Source organism: Sapajus apella, unplaced genomic scaffold (assembly GCF_009761245.1).
Source record: "Sapajus apella isolate SASKATOON/1434 unplaced genomic scaffold, GSC_monkey_1.0 scaffold34, whole genome shotgun sequence".
NCBI lineage: Eukaryota > Metazoa > Chordata > Mammalia > Primates > Cebidae > Sapajus > Sapajus apella.
The window spans coordinates 9,694,651-9,714,617 of record NW_022436974.1 but is presented as its reverse complement, the minus strand read 5'-3'; the positions used below and the strand labels follow the sequence as shown (position 1 = coordinate 9,714,617).

Sequence of the window (19,967 nt, the reverse complement as noted above, 5' to 3'; positions counted from 1 at the left end):
TCAATTTTGTCTTAAAGGCAAATAAAAAGTTATTGGCACCAGGTTTCAAATATTTAATGGAAAGTAATACTTGAAGCATGGGGGGAAAAAAGTTACTGATTTTAGGTGCAACTTAAAGAAAATGAAAACTTTCTAGGTCACTAGCTCCTGAAGCATTCTTTTATTTTGCAAGGTGCATAAACCTCGTAAATAATCTGTTTATTTCTTAATACCAACAAGAATTGCTTGTAATTACTTGCCTCAAAATTCTCATCCCAGGTTTTCAGAAATAAAGTGTCCTGTGATTATGATGGCAATAACATTCAAAAGGGGCACAAAATTTACTTCCAGTTCACATCCATGCAAAATGCCACTTAACAGGAAAATCAAAACAGCTGAGACAATAAACAGCAGAACTTGCTCCAGTTACTACCCTTCTTCTATTATGATTCCAACTATGGGGAGATGCTCCCAAAGTGTGCTTGACTGTATGGGAAAGTGCTTCCGTCTATGACTCACAGGCCAGGCCTTAGTAGCATAAAATCAAAAGAACTAGGGGGTAGAAGAAAGACACCTGTTAATGTGGCCAACTAGGTGCCGATTCTGGCTCTGTTCTCTGGCCAGGTGATTAATATCCCCTCCTCAACAGGTCTGTAGTTGGCTTCAACCTGAGGGGAAGAGTCTGGAACACCTTTAGGAAACAGTGGATGTTATTACCTCCAGCTGTGCCTACCTAAGCAAAATAAATTGGCTAATTGAAGAAATTATGTGTCAATTCAAGCCCAAACACCTCTCCATCGGGGAACAATGAGGATAATTCGGAGTGTTTGCCAGATTAGCTAGGTTAACTAACTACTTCCTTTGCATAGAGGTTGTGTTTTATGCAAAATGGTATGGCACTGCCATTTTTGAAGACACAGGATCTTGATCCACGTGGATTTACACTGAGCTGTGAGCAGTGCCTGTATGTTAGGAATGGGAAGATCTAGGTCAGTGGTTTTCAAATTTTAGCAAGTATCAGAATGACCAGGAGAGCTTGTTGAAATGCAAGCTGCTGGGCTGCACCCCCAGAATTGTCTGCATCACTAAGTCTGGGGCCTGGGAATTTGCATTTCTAACAAGTTCCAAATTGCTGCAGATGTTGCTGGTCCAAGCACTGCATTTTGAGAATCCCTGATTTAGGCTTCCCTCTAGAGAAATTTAAGACAGTATAGACTTATGGTAACCTCATTCTCTCTGATCTCTTGAAAAACTCAAAGATATAAGGTTGGCCTATATTCATTTAACAAACATTTTGTTGAGCACTCACCACGTGATGCTTACCCTGGTAATACAGAGGTAAAAGATCAGCCTTTATCCTAAAGAGGCTCCCAGACGCTGGAGACACAAAACAGATGAAGATGAGGATAAGGCAGTGTGACAAGTGATATCACAGAGGTAAAGACCAATTGCCAGTGGCAATACAGAAACTAGACCCAGACTGGCGTTCATCAGAAAACATCCTAGGCCTGGGGGGGTAGCAAAGAATTGAAAATAAAGGTAGCGTGGTTGAAGAGTTTGTTGACATCCCTTACAGTCAGTGTTACTAAGCCCAAGTGCAGTACTCTATTCATGGGTAAGCTCCTTGATGTCAAGAACCATTTATACTACAAAGCTGTCCAACACTGGCCACTTGGCACATGGTGGGTTTTCAGTGTATGACATCAGTGCTCCGTTAAACTGTATAATGACTCCCCCAGTGGAAAATGTACTAAGAGAAGTAGTTTGTTTCGAATTGACTCCTAAAACGGTGCCAGAGCAAAAGAGCTATTAATCACCACAAATCTGGTTCAAATTTAGAAGAGCAAATTTTGAAGGGAAAAAAACTAAATCCTATTATCAACTCCATGAACTCGCTACTTCCTCATAATCAGTAGTTGTTTCACTTTACTGAAAATCAACCATATTTGGTAACTAATTATTTACAGGTGAACAAAGTTATCATATTTGCAAGTATACAATGAGGGCCAGGTGCAGTGACTTACCCCTGTAATTTCAGCACTTTAGGAGGCCAAGGCATGCAGATCACCTAGGTCAGGAGTTACAGACCAGTTTTTCCAACATGCCAAAACCCCATCTCTACTAAAAATACAAAAATGAGTCTAGCGTGGTGGCGCATGTCTACAATCCCTGCTACTCAGGAGGCTGAGGCAGCAGATTTGCTTGAACCTGAGAGGAGGTTGCAGTGAGCTGTGATTGTGCCAGTGCACTCCAGCCTGAAGAACAGAGTGAGGCTCTGTCGCCCAAAAAAGAAAAGTGGACGACGTTCTTGCAATTTCTTTTCGACAACACAACCGCCGGCAGCGAGGTACTTGTTCACAGTGATTTTCTGTTATGCAAATAGTTTGATGCAATTCACTTTTGAAAAATTACATTGATATTCACGGCTAACGTTTGCCCTGGTGAAATGAAATGAGTATTAACTTGTTTAGCCCAAATATTCAAAAATAAGAGTAAATAGCCCTTTTCATGAATTCCAAATGAAAACGATGTCAATGTTCCTTTAATTTGAGGCAATATGCCAACATTTATTCTTAATAGTACTTTGCTGCTTTAATTAAGATCAGATAAAAAACAAATTGCTATAATTTTTTCACCAACATTTTGGTAAGGCTTTTTTCCTTCTCTTTGGTTTTGGGGCTCCCTAATTTAGATGTATTTCTTTCTAATTTTCTTTCCTCTTTTTGTCAATGAGTAAGGTAAAAGATTGTATATTTTTTCCTTTTAGCAAGTAGACAAAGGTCTTCCTTCTATGCCTAGATTATTTTTAGAGGTGGACTAGAGAAGTAACTAGAGAAAAGAAATAGCAGCTATGATGCAGGCAAATCAAAAGGCAGTGAAATAGATAAAAAAGCTTTATCTTCTTTTCTAACTCTAAGATTTTTATGATACCTATTGATACGGTTAGGTTTTGCGTCCCCACCCAAATCTCATCTGAATTATAATCCCAACATGTCAAGGGAGAGATGAAATGGAGGTAACTGGATCAAGGGGGTGGTTTGCCCTATGCTGTTCTCGTGATACTGTGTGAGTTCTCAGGTGATATGATGGTTTTATAAGTGCCTGATAGTTCCTTCTGCATTCATTCTCCCTCCTGCTGCGTTATGAAGAACTTGCCTTGCTTCCCCTTGCCTTCTGCCATGATTATAAGTTTCCTGAGGCCTCCCCAGCCATGTGGACCTGTGAGTCAATTAAGCCTCTTTCCTTTATAAATTACCCAGTCTCAGTCAGTTCCCTATAGCAGTATGAAAATGGCCTCACACAGCTATCATATTACCTCACTTTTAGATGACAACTTTCCCTTTGATTAGTAAAGAAACATCTTCATTTGTGAACAAGTCATGTTTCAAAAGTCTTTAAGCCAGTTGTTTTAAACTTGGAATGCTTTTCCCCCAGAAACATGTTATAAATGGTAATCAAAGTACACTAGTCCACATAAGCATATTTCATTCATAATATAACTTATCTATTGTCCCAAAATATAGGGACACACGATAAGAGCTCATAAATTACATGTAAAACAGAGGTTTTGAATGAAAAACTCTAATGTTCCATCCTCAAGACACTTGAGGAAAAGCAGGCTTAGAGGCCAAGGGGGAGGATGAAAATTTTGCTGAAGATGATGAAGTGGGATCCTGGTACTATTCATACTTTAGTACCTGATAACATTTGCCCTTATTTATAACATTATGTCAAAACATATAACAGGTGTAGCAGCCTAAGTTTCCTTTATGCTCATTAGGCACGGTTAGTGTTGAACTTTAGCTTGTAAATAGAGAAATAAAAAGTACCCCTCACTGGAGTGGCAGTGGTGCTAACTAAACCACTTGAATCATTCATTTGTAGCCCTTGCTTTTCTTTATTTGATCATTTGATAAATGATTTCTTCATTGGCCCAAAGATCTAGGAGGGTAGATAGCTCATCAGTTTTTGCTAACCATTACATCCCCAGCAGTTAGCAGAGAGCCAAGTACACAGCTGCTCAAAAATAATTTTTGCATAAATGAATGGATGAGTGAATTAACAAGTGAATAAGAAAGAGAAAAAGGAGTGGCCTATGAAACATAGAATTATAGATGTGTTAAAAATGAGTCTCTGGCATTACATTGATTATTCTCTGTGCGGCCAAAGAGAAGAAAGAACACTTGCCCAAACAGGGGCATAGAAGGAGTTTCACAAAGGATAAAAACAGTTAATATGATGATTTGCTTGCTGAAAATGGAGTAGTGCAGTGTGACCAAGTTTGGTTTGGTTGCTGTTCCAAAATAAGAGGGATTGGGATTGATCAGCCTTAGGATGGTTGAGTGGCAAAGGCCACCTGCAAGTACGATTAGTGGTGTACCAAGGGTGGGCCAGTAGGAGAGGTCTGCACAGCAAGCAGCCAAAGGGGTGGGTGGCAGCACTATCTGTAGAGAATTTAAAAAGAAAATCAGTCTGTTTTTTCAGTATTACTTTATAGCTTCAATTCTAAAAAATGTCAGTGATAAAATATTCCTCTGTAACAAGACCATTTTTGGTCTAAGTTCTAAAAAATTCCTGTAGTTACTGTTTTAAGTTTTAATTACATATATGTAAATTTCAAATTAGCATATTTTAATTACTTACTCTTTAATAAACCTTGCACTCTAAGTTGGAATTAATTCAGAAAACTTCTAGTTGTACAACAGGTCCCCAACACAGGTGGCCTTTGCTACATGTTTGTTTAAAAGTAACATCCTCATAGGGCAGTTCGAAAAATAATTTGTTTGTTTCTTGACGTAAGTATTTAGGGCTGGTCGTAGGTGTTTTAGCCTGCCATTGCCAGAAAATAGAGCATGATACAAGGATCTGCTGAAAATATTTTATTGGGAAGTGTGATCCCAGGAAACATGTGAGGAACAGATGGAGCGAACCAAGGAAGGATGGGGAGCCAATACTAGGATGTGTTATAGAGCTGGACATTGCTTTGGGAGAATGGCAGCTTTGTTTGGCAAAGACCACCTGAGAAGCTCCATGGAACACATTTCTGAATCCATTCCTTGAAGATGGAGAGAGGACTATTTATCCATGGGCTCCCACCATAGGCTGTTTAATCTCTCACACTTCTAGGCTTTAGTTCACATTGTAATTTCAACCAAAAAGCTCTGGGTGGGTGTGAGAAACAAGAGGAGCCTAGAGCAAAGCACTTTCAGATTGTACCTGTGTGAAGCTGGCTGGAGCCCACTTAGAATTGGTTGCTCCTGCAGTGGCTAAAAGTAACAGGTAAGGCCCAGATAATTTGAAGTGATGTATGGAGGTTGTGATATATGACAAGTTATATGATTTTATTACAGATTTGCAATTTTTTATTTTATAGGTTCCTTTCCTATGAGGACTTCAGGGTCCTACATATCATAATCATTGGGTCTGACAGAAGATTCTCAAGTTTTCACCGTTTGTTATTCCTCTGAATATTTACTGAATATCTACTAATATTTATTGAGAATGCCAGGGTTTGTGCAGGGATAGAAATGTAAATATGACACATTCTTGACCCTCATAAAGCTCTCGTAAACCTTTATCAACGATGTGCCTTCCACCGTACTAGCATACAGTACCACCACTTCCTCTCTCCCTCCCTACCCTGCCTTTTCGTTTTTTAAAGAAAGAGTCTTACTCTATCAGCCAGGCTGGAGTGTAATGGGACAATCATATCTTTCTGTAACATGGAGCTCCTGGGCTCAAGTGATCCTTCTGCTTCAGCCTCCCAAGTAGCTGGGACTATAGGCATGAGCCATTACACCTGCCTAATTTTATTATTTTTTTTTGTAGAGATGGAATCTTGCTATCTTACCTAGGCTGGTCTTGAACTCCTGGCCTCACGTGGTCATCTAGCCTTGGTTTCCCAAAGTGCTAGGATTCCAGGCATGAATCACTGTATCTGGCCAGCACTTTATATATATATATAGATAGATAGATAGATAGTCTTCTTATACAATCAGAATTACTAGCACAATGAATAGTAAATGCTATGCAAATCTGAAATGACCAGAGCAGCGTCCTATTAGATAAACTACTCCACCATTTTTGCAGGAAGTCTCTTACCCACAGGCTGTAATGGCTTATGTCAGCCCTGGGAGTAGAGGCTGTTTACTTTATTATGTATGCACTGCCTAGGGATGGGGAGGCTGAAATTTAGACAGATTTCTGTACTTATCTGTAAGGCACCTCTGAGGCATAAAAGAACATTTGGAGAAGCTGAAATCCAGGAGCAACATCAGTAGCAGGAGTGGCCACTCCTCCACTCACCTGGCAGTCTTCCCAGGCGGAAGGTAGAAGATGCTTGGCCTCCCTGCCAGCACTTCTTCCTTGAGCATCCCACTGGCCAAACCACCACCAGCAGTCTCCACCCATAGTGCCTGGTTGCAGGAGCCAACTCGTTTCAGCACGTCCCTAGAAGCACTCAGGTGGAAAATACATTGATTCATTAAAACCTTTGATGCAAAGTTAGCTGCATTCTGTCTGTCACAAGGAACATGCCATGCCAGGGACATATTTATATGACGATAAACTTTTAGTGCCTTAGAAAGCTGCTGAATAAAACTAAAATCAGACTAAAATTAATTAGATACTAACATTTTGGAGAGCAGTAAGTTTTCCTAGCCCTGTTAGTGGTTTCCTTCACTCCAGACCTATCTTCTGGTCTTCCGTGACAATGAAGCCCTTGGTAACATCATGCTTATTACCCCCCGAATTAGCTGATGTATGAGGAGCTGTCACTGTTCCTTAGTATTCACATTAAACTCTCAGGGCGGAATGACCAGAGCATGCCGGGTGCTTTATGTGGCAGTCAAGGCAGCGAGGCTGCTGGAGGCTTTCAAGGGGAACTTGCCACCCGTGGGGCATGGTGGGGCCTTTGTGTAGCTGTGAACAGGGCAGAGGTCCCAGGCTGGGAGCTGGAAGGCCAGAAAGGTAAACTCAATCGGCTTTTTAAAGCGCTTGCTCTAGTGACTGAGCACATAGCCCTCTAGAAGCAGCCCTACTTCGCTCTCCAAAGAGAATTTCGTGTTTCAAAAAAAAGTAACGGTTTCCTCTGGGGGAAGAGATCTGCAGTCCTGGGGTGCCTTTCTTTTGGTGCCAATGGTAGAGAGCATTTGAGGAAATGCACCAGCTGTGCTTGCCTTAGAGGCAGATGTGAGTTGCTGTGTGTGTGTAGGTGGCGAGTGGGGAGGGTTAAGGCTGCTTCTCTGCTGGGAGGAAAAGAAAGGCAAAAGTGTGAGGATTCACAGACCAGGGAATGAGTACAGTCCCTTCTCCACCACAGCAGTGTGGGAACGGAGGGAGTGCAGTCAGGGGGTCCTGGGACTTGGGTGGGTGGTGCAGAAGTGACCAGGAAGGCTGAAAGGGTGGAGTTGCAATTACCAAGCCACAAATCAATCATCCACCCCTTCAGAGTCCCTCTCCTTCATGAATACAAAAAAATGTTTAACACATATTGGGGGCAGAGAAGGAGTGAAGAGATTGCACCACGTTAGCTCCTTAGTCTAATTCCCTCCTTCACAAGGTACTCGGATGACCCCAGGATCTCAATGTTTCGGAAAGTCTTAGGAGCCCTCACTGGGAGGCACGTTTTTAGTCCAGAAGCACAGCATTTGATGGTTTAATCTTCACACTACAAACTGGCCTTGGCACGTTAAATAAACCATGTTAACCTCGATGTGCCTCAGTTTCCTCTCTGTCCCAGGAGAGTAACGCGTTCGCTCTCTGCACGGGGCTGTGGTGCGGGTGAGACTGAATGCAGACTGCTAGCGCTCTTCCAAGCCAGCACCACGCTCTCTCCACGGCAGGAAAGCACGTTGGCGTGATCTCGAGCCCCAGAGGGCTGAAGGAAGACTCGAGCTCTAAAATTAGTCCCGCTTCCAGGCCCGGCGCCGGGAATGCCCTTCAGCTGGCCGCGCCTCCCACCCCGCCCCCTCCCGCGCGCCTCCTCTCCGGTGCGCCACGCTCTGAGATCGCTAGTCATTCCCGACGCCGAGGCTCCTCTCCCCCTCGCTCGCCCTTTTAGCTCGCGGTTTGGGAGGAGGAGACTGCGAGAGAAAGGCGCGAGGGGGAGACGGGAGAGGGGCTTGGCCGTGCGTCGGCGTCGGCCTTGATGGGGAGCCCGGAGCAGCCAGGCGGCGAGCAGTAGCGGCGGCGGCTGCAGCTTGGAACAGACACGAGAGCCGGCGCTCCTCCCGGCAGGCTGCGCTGTGATTTGGGCTGCGGACTGGGATCTCGCGCCCCCGTCCCTCTCCTCCAGCTGCTGCTCTCCTCCCCCCGGCTCCCCTCCTCCGCCTGCGAACCCCAGGCGGCGGCGGCGGCTGCGTCCCGAGCGCAGAGCGCTTCTGCTCGCGGCCTCGGTCCCGGCTAGCGCGCGGTGGGTACTGCGGTGGCGGCAGCCGGGGGGCCGGCTCGCCCGGAGCAAGAGAGCCGAGCACCGAGTAAGGAAGACTACGGGGGAAGCGCCTTGTAGAGCCGTGGATCGCCGGCGGAGGCAAGGGTGCGTGGGGATTTCTAGCGTGATGATTTGGCTGCTTGGTGCACCGGCTGGAGCGCGCCGCGGGAGTACAGCCCCAGCTGCTGGGTGCAAATGGGCTGCGAGGTGGGCTCGGGAGGCGAGAGCCGGCGGAGCGCGTGGGGGAAACTTTTCACCTTGTAAAGTTCCAGCCTCCTCGCAGCCCCGGAGCAGCCGTCGCTGCCGCTGCTAGCAGAAAGGGAAGGTGGTTCGGCCCTGCGGCGGGAGCCGGGAGGTTTACACGGAGAGTTGGCCAAGTTTGGAGCTGAGGATTTGGGGAGGGGTTGCGAGGGGGCTTGCGGATCGGTGCACGCATCCCGGGATCCCAGCCGCCCGCTGCAGGTGGATTGGAAGGTTCAGGTGGCGATCCTGCTTGGCAGCTGGTGCTTCTCGGGAGCAGTGGGGGATGTTCAGATGCTGATGGATGCACTTAGAGCACCCGTAGGTGCAAGTTGCGTTATCGCTAGGAGAGGCGCGGTGCAGAGCAGGGAGCCCAGGCTCCACTTTCGCTAGGAGGGGGAATATGTTACCAGTCTGCAGGTCCGTTCCCCACGCCTGACTCGGGCTTGCGGGGCTTGTGAGCAGGGTGAGATGTACTGAACGACGGCGGCGGCGGCTCTTCGACTGGGGTCGACATCCTTTACGGAGTGGTTGGGAGCAGAGACTATCCCTGCTATCTTGACAAGGAGAGGGAACCGGAATGCTTTGCGAGAGTGCATGATTTTTGGCGGGCGTGTGGGAAGGCTGGTTGTCTTTGAAAAGAAAGCAGCGCGGGTCTGACCGTCCCAGGAGCGTGGAGGAGCTGCCTCCGGGTGGGGGCGAGAGAACACCAGGGGCACCCGCTCCGTTCTCAGGCACCACTCACGAGCGGTGCGGGGTAAATCCCTTCGACCAGGCCAGTGTGTGTGCAGGGCCAGGGTAGGGGGCTGAAGGGCGCTGGCTGGGAGGCAGTGGAGGTTGCCTGGAACATCTTGGGGCGGCGCGCTGTGAGCGCGAGGATTCCGCCAGTGGGAGTCGCTGAGCTAAAGTGTATCTGGCCCCCCGGCTTGCGCGCTGGCGAGCCCGGGTATTTTTAGCTGTGCTGTGGTCTCAATTCCCTCCTCCCCTCGCTCGTTGACTTTTGTCGCGTGTGCTTTCCGAGATGGTTAAACATTGACCACGATTACGCTTTGGGGAAACCAGCTTTTATTCACTTTCAGCCGTTCTCTTGTGGGCAGGGCGCGGGGGCTGTGCTTGGGGCAAGGATGCGGGGGTGGCGGGAGTTTGGCTGTGAGCTAAGAGAGCCGCTTGGTTTGCCCGGGAGGAGAGGAACGGGGACGCTCCTGGAGTGTGGGTGTGCTGGCGGTGACATCCTGAGGCTGCAGCTCACTAGAATAATGGGCTCAAAGCAGGAGATGGAGAAGGGTCCGCGAAATGGACGTCGGGGGCGGGGAAGCTGCAGACACCCTGCGAGGTCTCGGAGGACTAGGAGAGGCTCCCGGGAGGTAGTGATGCCTGCGGCCCGGAACGCGGGCGGCCGGTGGCTGTGGCCCGCGGAGTCCGGTGCACCGAATCTTAGAGCCTCGGCCCGGAGCTCCAGCTACATCCCACCGCCGCTGCGTGCCCACTGGGACTCCGCTGAGCGTTGGGACGAACATGCTGCAGCAGTGGCGGGAGGGAGGGACGCCGAGACCGCGCTAATGATTGAAGTCGTTTCTCCCCCTCTCCCCTCCTCCCGCTCCTCTCCGCCCCCAGACTTCGGCGCGTTTGTTTTCCAAGTTGGATCCCACTTCCATTTACAAGTGTCAGACAAACCCGCGAGAAACTCACCCCGCCCGCCCCGGCCCCAGCCAGACTAGGGAGGGCGCGCGGGGGGAGGCGGCGAACTGTCTGGGCAGCGCCTGGGGAGGTGCGACGCGCCCACCCCGGGCTTGACCGGTTGCAATTTTATAAAATATACACATAAACAGCAACACGGTCCAAACCACTCCTGGCTACTTGTATTCCGCCGCTTTTCTCCTCCTTGCCTCGGTCATATTAATTTTCTGGCCCCGACGCTAGTCTTTTCAAAGGCGAGTCTGGGTAGTGGGAGGAAGGGGCGGGGGAGCAGGCCGACCAGTTCATCACGGTGGATTTGTGCTCCTGGCTTTGTTGCTAGGATTAGATTCTCTGATTGCGCCCAGGCTGAGTTAAAATAAAAGCAGAGAGACAGAGAAGCGGCCAGAAAGACTGCAGCCGGCTTTGCCCGTATCCAGGCGGCAAACTCAGGTGGTGGAAAGGGGAAGCCCGCCATCTAGGAATTGAGGACCGAGGTGCCCACATCTCAGTATCAATCAAACAGAGCCCAGATTTCTTCTCCACTAGCAGGCACTGAACTTTTCTTAACGTTTTTTGAACGCTTGAATGATGTTCTGGTGTGACGTGGAGATTTGAATCTGAGAAGGAAAGGAAGGGAGGAGGGGATGGAGGAGAGAAGAGAGAAGAGATTTGAGAGATTGAGATTCTTCAGAATCGTAGAAATTGCACAAAGCCAACTGCTTCTGCTTTCTTTTTTTTTTTTTTTTTTTAAGTCCTTATTCCTAAATTGGAGCAGTTGAACAGTGAGGGAATAAGGAACAGACAAGAAAACCAGGACTCCAAGAGACAAAGAAAAAAAAATGTGTAATAACTTTAGCACTTTGATGTGCTTTTTATTTAATAGGGTTGGAATGGGGAAAGGTTTATTTTTTTCTTAGTATTTCACAAGGATAAAAGTTGTTTGTTAGAATTAAACAGAATGTTGATATTCAATCATGAATCTCAGTTGTTGCCTTTTTGGAACTTGAACAATGAGTGGTGCTGGGGCCAGTTTCTGTGCACAGTGCACTGGGATGAGAAAGTTCCCAGAACTGTCCGGTTATAATGTCTTCATATCTGAATCACACGGAGAACTCCACATGAAAGGCAGCTGGCTCAGAGATCAGAAATCAGTCAGCTGCTGGGCTGGCTCCATCTCTTGTCACTGCAGGATTTTCACAGCCAGTGTTTGTTGACCAGTGACTGGCTCTCCAGCCTTCTAAAAATCTTTCTTTCAAATTTTATTTATTCTGGTCCCTGGCAGAGTCATTTTGGGGATTTTTTAATAGGACCCAGTCTGTCTGTTAACTAGCAATTACTGTTGTGCTGAGCTACTCAAAAATGAAATGAGTAGCAGTAAACAGTGGATGCCCACTGACCTGTATGCTATATGGTTATTTTGCTAGCCCACAGCTTTTTGTAAAGCTATGGCTCTCCAGGCTGCTCATAGAAGAACATTTTGATGTGTCAGTTTATGTTATCATCCTTGCTTTCTTCATACAATCCTAAATGACCTGCGCTAATCTGGCTGATGAATTATGTCAGATAGAAAGAAGGCAATTACCAGGCAGGAGAGAGTACTTAGTCATTACCAGCAGGTCTGAGGAGTGCTCCTGGTGGCTGTGTGTTGTGCTATATTAATAGCTCACAAAGCAAAAAGGCCCATTGTGGCTTTATTTTACCAGTTGTGGAGTTTGGCTATGGCATTCCTTCAGAGCCCACATCTGTCCAGTTGCCTGGTGGGTAAGCTTTTTCCTCTAGGGCAAGAAGGAAAGGGATAATAATGAGGATATTAGATTTTTTCCATTCTGGGGTCACGCCCAGGTTTTTTCCTTTTGCAGGAGCCTTGAGTAAGGATCATCTGATGGGAGCAGGTGGGCCTGTCCATTTGAATTGATTTCCTTTGATTGCTGAAGAAGGACTATTGATGAACCACTTCTTTGCTGATTGTGGCAAACATGAGAGTTGAAATGGAAATTTAAAAGAAAGGGATCTGACAGACTTAGAGCGAAGGATTTGTATTCTACCCAATTCCTTTCTGCAGATAGCAGAGCCTCTGATATGCAAGGTCTTAAAAATGTTAAAGGAAACACAACTTTTGTGTATGTAGTTTTACTTACTGGTGTAATTTTCTGCAATACTGTTTTGATCTCCAGTTGTTGAATAGGTCATTGTCAGCATCTTTCTACCCAAATTGTGAGGATTGGGTCTTTGTTTTATAATATATCCTGACCTTTCTTGACCTCTTGAGGTTCACCACAGTGTGACAATTTCCTCTGGGAAGACTCGGAGATTAAATATCTTTTCTGTGTTTTGATCAATTTAATTCTACAGGCTTCTGAAACGTACTGAGTTTTCTGTCAGTTGCAGAGTATCTACTCCTTTAATAAGCTTTGTTTACATTGCCTCCCTTTCCTCAAATTTCTAAGAGTAGTTTTCAGGAAAGCATACCTTTTCTTGAAAAAGAAATTCAGCTTAATGACACAGACTGAATTTATTGAGAACATATTTGACACTTGTCTAGTGGCTTCAAGCCAGTTTCTGGTCTACCAAAATAGGCTATCAGTTACATGTAATAGTGACAAATGACCCATTCTAGCAGTTCTGAATTGGAATGGCATTTTCAGGTTAGTCTTAATTTTAGCGTATTCTAGGACTTAGATTTTTTTTTTTTTTTTTCCTGTGAAGTGGAAGGAATGAAAATTTGAGAATAGATTTACTGGCATGATGATAGAGAATAAAATACAAATTTCAGAACTTAATGAATCATACTCTTTACATAAAGTGTTATTTCCCTCACTTAATAGATACATATGAATATGGAAGACCTAAAAGAAGTGTGAGGAGGGCCACAGCATGTCCTTCCTTGAACAGTGCATTATTGAGTGTGTTACCTCCCCTGGACAGAAAAGTCACACTGGAGACCCTGAGAGGAATCCCTGAGAGGATATTAGTATTCTAACTTTCTGCTCTTTCCAGGTTCCAAGACTGTGAATTATAGACTCTTTAATAAAGAAAAGTTGTTTCATTAACTCCTGCCTTTGTACATCTGAAATACATCCCTTTTTAAAATTTTGTAAAGTCACATGGAATTTAAAATAACTTATTTTTTATTTCTTTCTTTAAAAAATGTCTTGCTTTCTTTTCTGTTTTCCATATTTTATTTTTGTTATTTATTTATTTATTTAGAGACAGAGTCTCACTCTGTTTCCCAGGCTGGAGTGTAGTGGTGTGAGCTTGGCTCACTGTAACCTCCGCCTCCTGGGTTTAAGTGAGTCTCATGACTCAGCCTCCCAAGTAACTGGGATTACAGGCGCATGCCACCATGCCCTGTTAATTTTTATATTTTTAGTAGATGGGGGTTTCACCATATTGGACAGTCCGGTCTCGAACTCCTGGCCTCAAGTGATCTGCCCACCTTGGCTTCCCAAATGCTGGGATTATAGACATCAGCCACCATGCCCAGTCCTGTTACTTATTTTTAAACATTTTCAAATTCTTTTCAGCAATGTTTACTGAATCTACCCCTTTCACAAGGCAGTGGGCAAGATTCAAAGAATAGTAAAATACATCCATTGCTTCTGTTTCATACTGCTTATTGGAAAGATGAGAGACACCAGTTTGTACACTAGAAGTCACATCTAATAATGTTTATTAATTGACCAAAGAGTGTCTACAAGCAGGAGCCTCAAGGAGGAGGGAGAAATTAATATGAGGTGGAGTAAGTTTTTTAAGAGGAGTGTAAGTTATTAAAGTGAATAACTTGATAATTCTTACTGAAGCCCTAATGTTTGCAAGGCACTACAAAATTAATTAATTCCTTCATTTGTCAGGGGCAGGCAGGAGCTCCTTTTTGAAAGAACATATTCATGGGACAGGCCAAATGGGCTGTTGGAATGTTAACATTTTGAGAAGACTTCAGGATTTATTCATGTCCTTTCTCCACTATCACCTTGTAGTCTCTCGCTCCCCAATGTCAAAGGTAACTTTTAGGGTTTTTAATGTGTCTGGGAGCCTGCATGCAGGCGTGTATGGTATATTCTTAGTTCTGTTTTCCTATGTTTGAGCTTAGTTACAAATCTCAGGGTTAAGTTTGCCATAGAACACTCTGTCCTTTGTAGTCATTCATCATTTAGATCTGTTGCTTGCTTTTTAACCTTAAAAAGAGCTGGGAAAAAAATGGCATACAAAGTAACATTAGCTTCCAGAATGTGAGTGAAAAGGCTGGAGTTTCTACCTTGGAGGTTCTCTATGACTTGTTCCTACTTGTACTTTTCAGAGCAGTTGCAAATAATATTTCAGTTAATTCTTCCTTTTCTTTTTTGAGATGTTGGAGATAAGCCCAGCTGTTGAATGAGGCACAGATATGAAAGGTTAACTGGAAGTTTAATTGTAACTTCAGGACTTCAACTAAATTAAATTCCAAACTATCTGATAAAAATTGTAGCCTTTTCAGTACGGTGGAAGGTCAAAAAGTGAGTACTCTGGAGTAGCTATTGATGTTTCATATTTTGAAATAAGCACCAAATTATTACTACTACTAAATATCAGTGAACACTATTTAATACTTGTAAACATCTGAGCCTATATGCCAGATGACACAGATTAAATTTAGTGACAAATGTGCTTAATGACAGTATAAATATCAGGGTTTTGTTTTTATCAGATAAATTCTGTGTCTGTGTATGTTTTCTTTCAAAGCAGAATTAGGCTGTATCTTGGTAGGAGGATCAGCTTGGCCTTTTTTGAAACCTAGAGCATTTATCATACATGACATTTTGTTGATTTTTTTAAGTCTAAGTATGTGATCAACATTTTGGAAGTCTGAAATCTATTTTTGATTGTGGTATGAAATTCTCTGTTGGATCTAAGTGGTAGCTTAATGATGGCAGTTGTGGTTGCGATTGGGCGAGTGATGTGTTACGTGATTCATGTGGTAGCGTCCTGTGCCCGGGGTGGATTTTGCAGTTAGAGTTCCTTCAGACTGGCCTGGCTGTGGAGAACTTCACTGCAAACAAATGTACACATGAAAGTGGGCCAAATGCAGATGACTTTAACATCACCTATGTTATGGAGAGAGTGGGGTGTGAATCTTTCCTATACTTTCCAGTATTAAAAAAAAAAAGTTTGCTAATAACAGTTTCAATCAGATGAATCAGAATTCAGAAGTGCATGGTAATCTCTTGAGAATTTGGTACCTATCTGATAGGACTGTAAAGGCATTTCAGAATGTCAATTAAATGGAAAAATATGCCTGGAATTGAATATAATTAAGCAATGTTGAAGTCTGGTGTCTACATATTCAGACACTGTATAAGATGGTTTAATTAGTGAACAAGGATTTGGATTTATTGACAGAAGGTCTCTTTCTCATGGCATGTTTCACTCATTAAAAGCTCATAATGTCTTGGATCTTTTTAGCTGTTGGAATTTGACCATTTGTCATTTTGTGCTTCTTGACTTCAGTGATTGTGTGTGTGTGTGTGTGTGTGTGTGTGTGTGTGTGTGTTTGACTGTGCAACTGATTAGGATGCTGTTGCTTCTCCCATTGATGATTATTTCCATGGAGAAAATGCATAGTGTCTTGTAAACATTATGAAGCATCACCAAAGCTTTAGGCAAAGCTCAGTACCTTTGAAAAACAAGGATTGGGAGGTAGAATTATTACTGTGGAATTACTGGTCTAGCACCTTAGAATTCATTAGAGTAACTTCCTCATTGTAACTACTGGCTTTATATTATATTTACCTGATGGCAGAATTTACATTTAAATTCACATTTCTCTGCATCCTTTTCAGTTTTTTTTTTTTTTTTTTTTTTTGGTTAATGGCTTAGTGGTTTCAATCCTTTTTATTCCCCATTATTGGCATGAAACAGTTGTAATCATACAGGAGATTGAAATTCTTTCTTTAATATTCTTGTTGTAGGATATATTTTTCTAACTGAATTTGATGATTATAAGTGCCTGAAATTACTGCAGTTTGTAAAGAGAGAACTTGGGAATGTGGACAAGTGAGGTATGGAGAAACGTGGTTCAGCCAGTCCCTGAGGATTTTTCATGACCCATTTAGAATTTAGATTTTGGCTGTCTCCTATACTGGTATGAATGTGAACAGCTACTTTTACAATATTTTTAAATTCCTCATCTTCATAGATATGTTCTCTCTAACTCGGAGCTATTTAAAGTAATCTAGCATTCCATCTTTCCTGTAGACATAGCAGATCATTCACAGTCTAGTTAAACTAAGTACACATTACATTGTTAGTCTTTTTGATGGCATGAACTGTGTTCTTCAGGTTCTTGTTGTAGGAAAAGTGTATTAAGAGTGCTCATTAACCATGGATTAATTTTTGCATGGAACATATTAAATGTGGTGTCTGATCCTTCAAAAGTTATCTTCCTCAGCTGAGTGATGTTTAGCTAAGTCAGTATAAATCATAATGTGTATGTGACCCTAAGTCAGTAAGGTGGTGAACTGAGGTGACATCATCTGCTTTGAAGTTCCTGGATTAACAGTGGGATTTATATTTATATTTGGAAGACAACTGCTATGATGAGGAAATTGGTCAATCTAGGCAATTGAATAATCAAATGGGAAATGTAAGATAAAACATGTTATATTGCCAGATCAATTCCCTGGATCTTGTTGAATTATATAATATTTAGATAACCTTCCTTTATTTGGAAGTATACGTTTTGTATGTATAATTACTTGTATTAATCACTTTATTTCCAAGTCATATTCAGCAGTGCACACATTACGTTCAGTTTACATTTGGTATATTTTTGTTAAATGGGTAGTATTAATAACATATTATACCTCATCTCCAAAGAGAAGGAGGGAGATACAGGTATTTTGAGATTTACCACTTTCATACAGCTCATCAGTGGGTATTATAATAATGAAAGTGAATACACATAGATTGCTCTTCTACAATACATATGTTTTTAAACGTTGAGTGTAAATCGCATTTTTCAAAACAAATCCCATCTTATATGCATTCAGTTAGGGAAAATACAGTTTTCATTTAAACAGATATGGCAAATTATTTTTGTAAAGAACATTTTGTCTCACGTTTATCTGTTTTTTAAGTTTATATTTTGTATATCAAATTTCTTAAGAGGCAAGAGTTTATACATATTGGAAATATATTTTTATTCAAATATATGATAAACTGAAATAATTCGACCTTCTCCCTCAGTATCGCTTTCACGAGAAGCAGCATCAGAGGGGAAACTAAAGGAGGAAGATGGGACTGGAATTAGAGAAAACAGAAATGTTCACCTCATTTATGGAAATGTTTAGGAAATGTTAAAGTTTAAGAATTTCTTGGCCAAGCGAAGTGGCTCACGCCTGTAATCCCCACACTTTGGGAGGCTGAGGAGGGCAGATCACCTAAGGTCAGAAGTTCAAGACCTGCCTGGCTAACATATAGTGAAACCCTGTCTCTACTAAAAAATAGAAAAATTAGCTGGGTGTTGGGGCACACACCTGTATTCCCAGCTACTTGGGAAGCTGAGGCAGGAGAATCGCTTCAACCTAGGAGGCAGAGGTTGCAGTGAGCTAAGACTGTGCCACTGCACTCCAGCCTGGTGACAGAGCAAGACTCCATTTCTCTCCAAAAACAACTCTCAGGGCCCCTTGTCTTCTGCAGCCGCTTTGCCTTTTGCTCTCTTTGGTACTTCTTGGCCCCTTTTATCTCTCCACACCCTCCCTAGCTCCTGTAGTCACTGGTAGAAACCCCATGCTGTCCTGTAGGTATTGCTTACACCTGACCTCTTACATTGTTTCTTCATATCTCTGCACCCAGGTCCTCCCTACACTGTGTGGTAATTGCAACACTGTTTACATGCCTTGTAATGAAATTACCTCTTTCTCCCATAGGCCATAATTCCCTGGGCACAGGTCCCACATTCTAACTGCTAGATCTTGCTGATGTTTAATATTTAAAATTGAATGACTATATTTATGTTCAACCTGGTTAGTGATTATGGAGTTCCACGATTGACCATCTGTGACCAAATATTGAAAAATAGATCTTTGAGGTATTAAGACTATGTTATGATTCTGGTACTGCAAAGATATATTACTTCTGAGGTCCACATTTCATAGTTGAAGGAAAGATCCTCTAGGCATATATGTACATGCCCTTTGCTCTTTATTGGCTGATCTGCTCAAGCTCTGGGTCTTTCCTATATGTTCTAAGCAAGTGTGGATAACAGATCAAGAAGGCATGTTGCATGTATCCAGGTGTCCAGTCACCTTTTAGTAGCATCATTTTTTTTTTTCAAAGAATGTGTGATAAAGGTGTTATGTACCTAATGGTACCTTCTCATGGTGTTTGATGTTCACAGTCAAAGGTAAAATAGACTGAGAGGTAGAAGCATATATCAGTGCTGAGATTTTTGTGTCACAAGATTTAAATTATTCATAAACACCTGTGCTGTAACTGTAGTTAACACCCCTCATAAGGGATTAAGGAATTCCAATGTATTCTGAGGCCCAGAGGCTCAGAGAGATACAGGTCACCCCGTAGAGACCACTGTGGGCAAGGACATCTTTCTTTAAAGGTTGGAGGTATAGTTTCTAGTACATAACAAAGCTTGTCTATGTACAAGCAAATGTATGAACTAACCTGGCAGTTTATAATAGAATAGATAAAAATGCAGGTCTTAAAAAATTTAAATCCCCCCTCTTTTTTTTTTCCAATTACAGTACACTATATGCATTATTTGAGGGGCAGGATGGTAAAATCAACATGTGAGCAGGTATGTGTCTTGGGAATTTCCTATTACAAAAAAAAGTTCAATAACTGTTTCTTGAATGAATGGATATTGGAAAAGGCTGTGTCTGTCTTTTAGACACTTTGTTATTCTGCGAGCTTAACAAACAAAATCTCATTAACACCAAATCCACAGGAGCATGAGAAATGTGTAATGCTCTTAATTTCTTATTAAGTGATTTGTGTTTATTAAAAATTGGCTTGAAAGTACACTGCACATAATTCACAATAGTGGAGTCTAGATCCTTTAGTCTTTCTTGTACTTAGAATTTGCTCACAGTACAGTGTTGGAATCATGGGTGGAAAGAGGGATATCTTATTTCTGGAGAGATTTACTGAAATGAGAAGATGACGAGTTAGATTTTGGAGATCCTTTTTTCATGCTCCCATGCCTTTTAGTTTTGTGTGTTTGTTTCAGTCCTTCATTTCTCCAGGCACACTTTGTACGTATCTATAAGCAGATGAGAGGGAGCAAGGGCACATAGGGGCTGATAGAAGCACATGTAAATCCCGTTTTTTCCCTATTAACTCATGAGGCCTGCTGGGTAGCAGCAGGCATTACCAGACATTTAATTGTGTGCAAGGTAAGGCTGGCACAATTCCAGCATCATCGTGGAGCAAGAATTATACTAATCAGCTGGGATATACTGCATATATTGATTGGAGTTGGATTTTGTTATGCAAAAGAAAAAAATCCTTATAAATAGTGGGAAAGTAATTGAGAGTAATTAAAAAGGCAGAGAGTTAATTCACAGTTCTTTAGATAAAAGGGCATTTTGATCCTTTGCTTCCATGCAGATTTCCGGGCAGGCTGGAGCAGTCTGTGAGTGCTGAGTAT

General features: G+C 43.0%; 1 protein-coding gene across 4 annotated transcripts in view; it reads left to right on the top strand.

Moving 5' to 3' along the window:
- The first annotated feature begins 7,999 nt into the window (after positions 1–7,999).
- Positions 8,000–19,967, top strand: part of FAT3 (FAT atypical cadherin 3) — a 662,573-nt gene continuing 650,605 nt past the window's right edge. For all 4 annotated transcript variants that reach the window (XM_032295797.1, XM_032295795.1, XM_032295796.1 and 1 more), the window contains exon 1: positions 8,000–8,456. The gene's annotated coding sequence lies outside the window, so the exon portion shown is untranslated. The remainder of the gene's footprint in view (positions 8,457–19,967) is intronic.